Below are 8364 nucleotides of genomic sequence, written 5' to 3' on the forward strand. Positions count from 1 at the left end.
GCAATTCTGAGAAAAAAGTCAGAATATATATATAATATATATATCCCGCAATTCTGACTATATAACTCGCAATTGCGAGTTTATATCTGACAATTCTGACTTTATTTCTCGCAAGTTTAAGTTTATATCATGCAACTCTGAGAAAAAAGTCAGAAATGTCACTATATCTCGCAATTCTGACTTTATTTATCAGAATTCTGACTTTATTTCTCAGAATTGCAAGTTTATATCTCCCAATTCTGACTTTATTTTTTTTCAGATCTGCAAATTTATATCTCGCAATTCTGATTTTATTTCTCAATTCTGAGAAAAAAATGTCAGAACTGTCACTATATCTCGCAATTCTGACTTTATAACTCGCAATTGCAAGTTTATATGTCACAATTCTGACTTTATTTCTCAGAATTCGGACTTTATTTCTCGCAATTGAAAGTTTATTTCTCAGAATTCTGACTATTTCCTGCAAGTGTAAGTTTATATCATGCAAATCTGAGAAAAAAGTCAAAATGTCACTATATCTCGCAATTCTGACTTGGCGCAATTGCGAGTTTATATTTCACAATTCTGACTTTATTTCAGAATTGGAAGTTTATATCTGGCAATTCTGACTTTATTTCTCAAAATTCTGACTTTATTTCTCAGAATTGCAAGTTAATATTTCGCAATTCTGACTTTATTTCTCAGAATTCTAACTTTAATTTTCAGAATTGCAAGTTTATATCACGCAATTCTGACTTTATTTCTTGCAAGTGTAAGTTTATATCATGCAATTCTGAGAAAAAGTCAGAAATGTCACTATATCTCGCAATTCTGACTTTACAACTCGCAATTGGAAGTTTATATCTCACAATTCTGACTTTATTTATCAGAATTCTGACTTTATTTCTCAGAATTGCAAGTTTATATCTCGCTATTCTGACTTTATTTTTTTTCAGATTTGCAAATTTATATCTCGCAATTCTGATTTTATTTCTCAATTCTGAGAAAAAAATGTCAGAACTGTCACTATATCTCGCAATTCTGACTTTATAACTCGCAATTGCAAGTTTATATGTCACAATTCTGACTTTATTTCTCAGAATTCGGACTTTATTTCTCGCAATTGAAAGTTTATTTCTCAGAATTCTGACTATTTCTTGCAAGTGTAAGTTTATATCATGCAAATCTGAGAAAAAAGTCAAAATGTCACTATATCTCGCAGTTCTGACTTGGCGCAATTGCGAGTTTATATTTCACAATTCTGACTTTATTTCAGAATTGGAAGTTTATATCTGGCAATTCTGACTTTATTTCTCAAAATTCTGACTTTATTTCTCAGAATTGCAAGTTTATATTTCGCAATTCTGACTTTATTTCTCAGAATTCTAACTTTAATTTTCAGAATTGCAAGTTTATATCACGCAATTCTGACTTTATTTCTCAAAATTCTAACTTTAATTTTCAGAATTGCAAGTTTATATCACGCAATTCTGACTTTATTTCTTGCAAGTGTAAGTTTATATCATGCAATTCTGAGAAAAAAGTCAGAAATGTCACTATATCTCGCAATTCTGACTTCACAACTCGCAATTGGAAGTTTATATCTCACAATTCTGACTTTATTTATCAGAATTCTGACTTTATTTCTCAGAATTGCAAGTTTATATCTCGCAATTCTGACTTTATTTTTTTTCAGATCTGCAAATTTATATCTCACAATTCTGATTTTATTTCTCAAAATTCTGACTTTATTTCTCAGAATTGCAAGTTTATATTTCACAATTCTGACTTTATTTCTCAGAATTCTAACTTTAATTTTCAGAATTGCAAGTTTATATCACGCAATTCTGACTTTATTTCTCAAAATTCTAACTTTAATTTTCAGAATTGCAAGTAGGGATGGGAATTGATAAGATTTTTACGATTCCAATTCCATTTTCGATTCTGCTTAACGATTCGATTCTTTATCGATTCCCTTATCGATTCTCATCTGGAAGAAAAGGGACAACAAATTGTTGATTAGCATAGTTAAACTGTCTCTGTTTGGGGCTTTGTACTTAGGGCTGAGAATCTTTGTCATCTCCCTAGAAAATATATAATGGGAATGAATGAGTCCTGCAGCTTTATTAGCCGAGGACATGCTAACGTTGTTGCTGCTGCTGCCGCTGCTGGGTTGAGAACTGTTAGTCCGGAGCGGATCGAAAACGCAACATTCTTTTATTGTTATTGCATGCTGTGTGCGCAAATGTTTTAGCATGTTAGTGGTATTTCCTCCCTTTGAGGAAATATCTACGCTGCGAGTATTGCAAGTTGCCCTATTTTCGTCTTTTTTGGTGAAATACTACCAGACTTTTGAGCGTTTGTTCCGCTTAGGCGCCAGTGCTTATTGACTGAGCGTAAGCTACGCAATGCGCGTGATGACGTCATTCGTGCCCACTGGAATCGTTAAGGGAATCGTTTGCAAATTTTGCAAACGATTCGATGGAATTGAAACACTGGGAACCGGTTCTCAACAAGAACCGGTTTTCGATTCCCATCCCTAATTGCAAGTTTATATCACGCAATTCTGACTTCATCACTCGCAATAGTGGGTTTATATCTAGCAATTTTGAAACAAAATTCAGAATTGAGGGAAGTAAACTTGCAATTGCGAAAAATATAAAAAGTCGCAATAATATTTTCTTATTAGTGGCAGAAATGGACTTCCATAGATTCTATACGATTTATTCAAAATTAATACTTTTGAAAATTGATAATAATAATAAATGTTTCTTGAGCAGCAAAGCAGTACATTAGATTGATTCTAGAGGATTGTGTGACACCGAAGACTGGAGTAATGATGCTGAAAATTCTGCTTTGATCACAGGAATAAATTACATTTTAAAATCTATTCAAATAGAAAACGGTTATTTGGAATTCTGATAATATATTGTAATATTACTTTTTACTGTATTTTTGATCAGCCTTGGTGAGCACAGAGACATCTTTTAAAAGTATTTACCCAAAACATTTAAATGATACGGTGTAAATTGTGACCTGGACATGTTTCGGTGAGATTCACGCATGCATGTTAGTTTTATACAGAAGGGCAGTGGATGTAGAAAGTAAGGTTTCCTTGTGCTAATAAATAGGCTCCTTCACTCCTGTATTACCATAACCAAATATCGCAACCACAGGTATGAAATAACCTGCGTTTCATTCCCGCAGGCATTTCACACATTTTCTGATGCTTTGATACCACAGAAAACCCAACTGTACTTGGATGATAAATGAAGTGTTGTTCTATCATTCTGGGGTTTGTGAAAAAGGTCCCTGGTGACTTAAAAACAGAAACAGTGGTAGATCTTTCCTCCAGCCAACATACAACACAGGCCGGTCTTTAATGCAACCCAGATGGCCATTAGGTCTAATAACTCTGCGGTCGTGCCTCGCTGGGGCTCACAGGAAAAGGAGTGGGGAGTTCTCGGGTCAGACCGTCCTGGGCCGGACGCTGGCGGGCCTGTGGGTAGAGGAAGTGGGCGGGAGGAAGGGCCACATGTGCGTGTGGGCGAGTGTGGGCCGGCTACTGCAGCCGGTCGTGAGGACCGTCCATGTGAGGAGGACAAACGCACACTCATACCTTCACACACACGACACTGAGGGAATGGAAGAGAGGAGGTGAACGTGTGGGCGCTTTTAAAAACAGGAACGGCTGACCGTGCGCCATTTCTGAGGTCGCGACTTTAGTCGGAAAGCCAAAGAAAATATTTGAGCCGCAAATGAGTCTTCAAGATTCACAAGTGCAATGTGACTGGAAGTGCAAGTAAAAACACTGCAGTGATAACTTAACTACAAAATGCAGGATTTTCCTCTCACTTCTTTGAAGTTCACTGGAAAAAAATGGCGTTAAAATAACTTGCAAAAATCCGAATCCAAACCTAAAACCACAATATCAATGACTTATCTAGTCCAAACAAAACGTCACTCAAGTTTCCCAAAAGTGAAGCACCTGAAATAACAGCTGAGCTGGCTGAATGATTACCATATTCATATTTCATTGCTGCAGCAATGACGTATGTTTGTAGGCCAAACCAAAGTTAGCATCACCATGGTTCTCTTGACAAAACCCCAACAGGATTTTTCCATTGACTTTCAGATGACTGCAAAAAAAAAACTCTCCTCAAATGAACACAACTTTTATGTATGTTGAAGCCTAAATACAATCGCCTGAAGTAAACAGCCTACAACACAGTCTTATGACTTCTACATCACTACCATTAAGCTTCTGACAAGTCTTTCAGTTAACCTGTTTGGTGTGTTGATGCTTAAAGGAGAACTCCGGTGTGATTTTGACCTAAAGTGTATTGAATCATGATACCGAGTGTGAACGTACCTTGCATATCTCATCTCGGTTTGTGTCCAGCTGTCCGAAATCTGGAGTCAGTTAGCCGATGCTCACAACAGGTTGTCAATGAGAGTCAACAGGGCATCGGAATAGCCATGTAAATAAATCACTGTTTTACGCCATTTACGAGGCACAAAGTAGCTCCACACTTCATTGGTAGACTTCCAAGGGCCCTGACATTTAAAACGAGACATTGAGAACTCAGAAAAAGCACCGGTAGTTTATTTACAAGTAGATTTATACAGACATTTTCCACCAGGAACAGACCGGTCGCCGCCATCTTAAATTTAGTCACGATAAGTCGAGTGTCGAGCACGAAGGAAACTACAACCTGATAAGTTGATAACCTGATAAATTCCTTGGTGCTCGACACTCGACTTATCGTGACTAAGTTCAAGATGGCGGCGACCGGATTTTATCTTCCAGGTACTGTCTGTATAAATCTTCTTGTAAATAAACTACCGGTGCTTTTTCTGAGTTCTCAATGTCTCGTTTTAAATGTCAGGGCCCTTGGAAGTCTACCAATGAAGTTTGGAGCTACTTTGTGCCTCGTAAATGGCGTAAAACAGTGATTTATTTACATGGCTATTCCGATGCCCTGTTGACTCTCATTGACAACCTGTTGTGAGCATCGGCTAACTGACCCCAGATTTCGGACAGCTGGACACAAACCGAGATGAGATATGCAAGGTACGTTCACACTCAGTATCATGATTCAATACACTTTAGGTCAAAATCACACCGGAGTTCTCCTTTAAAGGAGCCATAGAATGGAAAACTGTATTTACCTTGGCATAGTTGAATAATAACAGTTCAGTACATGGACATGACATACCATGAGTCTCTACTGTGAACCACTGTTTCCTCCTTCTTATATAAGTCTGGTGTTTGCAAAAGACCACTCAAAAATAGGCCAATTCTAACATAATACAGACTATGATGTTATAGTCGCGATCATTAATAGTCACGTCCCAATATTTGCATTGCCAAATCATCAGAAGTTCTGCAGCTAGGCTATTGTGAAAAAAAAATCAAAGCGAGGACAATAGCGAAAATGGCAGATCATGGGAATAAATGTTATGTTCCAGGTTGTGCAGCGGATGTTAAGTGCAGGGATGGGTTGGTGTCTGTACTCAGAAATGCAAGGAAAACAAATAAGGCGTTCTACTAAATTAAGGCGAGTCACTAAAGGGACACGGTTAGCTTCTTGCTAGCAGTAGCCTGTTACATTGCAGTACATAAGATTTCACTTACCACATAAACAGAGTAAGGAGAGATGACTGCACGGACGATGGCGAATGATTCACAGATCCTGAGCATCACTAACAAGCATCTAAACTTGTAAAATATGTGGTAAGTACTGCCGCTGTAGTATAAAGTTACACAGAGCACGTGCGGTTGCAAAGTAAAGGTAAAATGATCCTGCATTCAAAACGGCAGTTTCAATGACCTGCATATTAATAGCAGCTCGGGCTCTGTGATTAAATATATATTTTCCTCCATGTGCGAGCTACTGAAATGAGCCGCTCTGTGAAACAGCCAATCATAGCAGAGCTCATCATTATTATTCATGAACCTTCCAAATAAGGTAATAACAGACCATTTTATTCTAGGGACAAGGTTGTAAATAGACCTGTAAAACAGTTTCTGGAGAATTTTTGCTCTTTCCTACGCCATATACCTTCTATGTAGATATCAGAGAACAATTTAAAATATTGTATCAATGCATTCTATGGCACCTTTAATAACCTTGATGACCTTTGTAGGCTTACTTAGGCACTTGTCTGCATTTTTACTTACATATGTGTGAAATTTCTTTATTTATATAAATGTTATCCTCTATACAATTTTCTATTTTATTTATTCAATTAAAACAGTGTAAAACTGTGGGGGAAAAAAACTGTGACTTTTTTCTCAGAATTGCGAGTTTAAATCTCTCAACTGTGATTTTTTTTTCTCAAAATTGCGAGTTTATATCTAGCAATTTTTTTTAGAATAGTGAGCTTAAATATCACAGTTGTGACTTTTTCCCTTAGAATTGTGTTTAAATCTCATAATTGTAACTTTTTTCTCAGAATTGCGCGTTTATCTCTCAATTGTGACTTTTTCTCAGAATTGCAAGTTTAAATCTTGCAATTGACTTTTTTTTTCTCACAATTAGAAAAGTTTAAATCTCTCAAATGTGACTTTTTTTCTCAGAATTGTGAGTTTAAATCTCTCAGTTGTGATTTTTTTTAGAATTGTGGGTTCAAATCTCTCAACTGTCTTTTTTTTTGCCGAATTGCACGTTTATATATCGCAATTGTGACTTTTTTCAGAATTGCAAGTTTCAATCTTGTATTTGTGCTTTTTTTTCTCAGAATTGCGAGCTTAAATATTGAGTTTATATCTCGCAATTGTGACATTTTTATTAGAATTGTGAGTTTAAATCTTACAATCTGACCTTTTTTTCTCAGAATTGCGAGCTTAAATATTGAGTTTATATCTCACAATTGTGAGTTTATATCTCTCAGTTGTGACTTTTCCCTCAGAATTGCAAGTTTAAATCCAGCAACTGTGACTTTCTTATCTGAATTTCGAGTTAAAATCTAGCAATTGTCTTTTTTTCTCAGAACTGCACGTTTATATCTCGCAATTGTGACTTTGTTTCTCAGAATTGCGCATTTAAATCTCTTAAAATTGTGAGAAAAAAAAGTCACAATTGCAAGAAAAAGTAAGAATTGCAGGGAAAAAATAGTCACAATTGTAAGATACATAAGACCTCAGTAGGCCCATTTAGGCACTTGTTTGCAATTTTCAAGACAAGCAAAAGCTTTAAAAAGGAGTATTACTGCTGAATTTTACGTCAAAGAAAAAAAATGTAAGATGTCTTGACCTTTTGTTAACCACTGACTTAACCAAAAACCCATCGACTGGGATGCTAAAATGCTAAGTCATTTCCAGGTTTTGACCTATATAAACACATCATCCCTGCAGCACTCAAAAAATACCATGGAATTACCACAGTACATGTCCAATTAACCTAACCAAATGCTGTCTTAATAATATGGACGAAAAAGTGCCTTAAAAGTAGTCGTTTGACTACAGAATACTTTAAATATGGTCCACGAGTTATATGGACTAGCTTAATGGTACAGTTTTAGTCATTTTGGAAGTTGACCTGGTCCTTATTCACTTGCAGAAGATTTTCTTGAAAAATACAGTATGGGACAACATTAAGGTGAGTACTGGCAGAACTGTTTCTTTAAATGGAGTTGTTAGGTACTAATCAGAAGTATTTATATATCAAATAAAATATTTAATTGTATTGTTTATGAACACTAATAATCAATTCCTCCGCCAAGCAATCTAGTTCGTTAGCTGTCGACTGTTTACGGTTGACTTCAATTTAACATGGCGCATTGATATGGAATTCGCGGTGATTTGGCTCGTCCATCCGTAACTATTGTAATTAGTATGAAGATTATAAACGTATTCATGTAAATTGGCATCTCTCACAGTGTTGCACATGTGTAAATAATAGTTCTACCAAATTGCCGGGCAGATGTTTACTACCACAGGGACATGAGGCAGCAGCAGCAGCGCTCATCTGCTTCTGTAGATGGTTTTTCCACACACTCAGGTCCAATCAATCACTGTGGCAGCGCATCCTGGTGAACAGATTTCACGGTCTGCTACAGTACTTATCTGCTGTGATGAGCTACTGACCGTCATGGATGAGCTGAAACTTTTCCCAGAAGGTGTGGATGGCAACACGTCTCATCAACACACTTTCTGCGTGATGTTGTTGTAGAGACAATGCTGCCCCTGCTGGCGGCTTGATGTCCTGACAGTATATTTGTACAAGCATCATGATGATAACAACGATTGTTTTTATGACTAATAAATAACATACACTAAGAAATTAAACATATATTTCATATTAATAATTTGACGTTATCATTTATTGAAACAAAAATAATAATTTTTCTTATCTATCTATACACTTCATAACACGTGAT

The sequence above is a fragment of the Garra rufa genome, chromosome 23 (assembly GCF_049309525.1).
Source record: "Garra rufa chromosome 23, GarRuf1.0, whole genome shotgun sequence".
NCBI classification, from domain to species: Eukaryota; Metazoa; Chordata; class Actinopteri; order Cypriniformes; family Cyprinidae; genus Garra; species Garra rufa.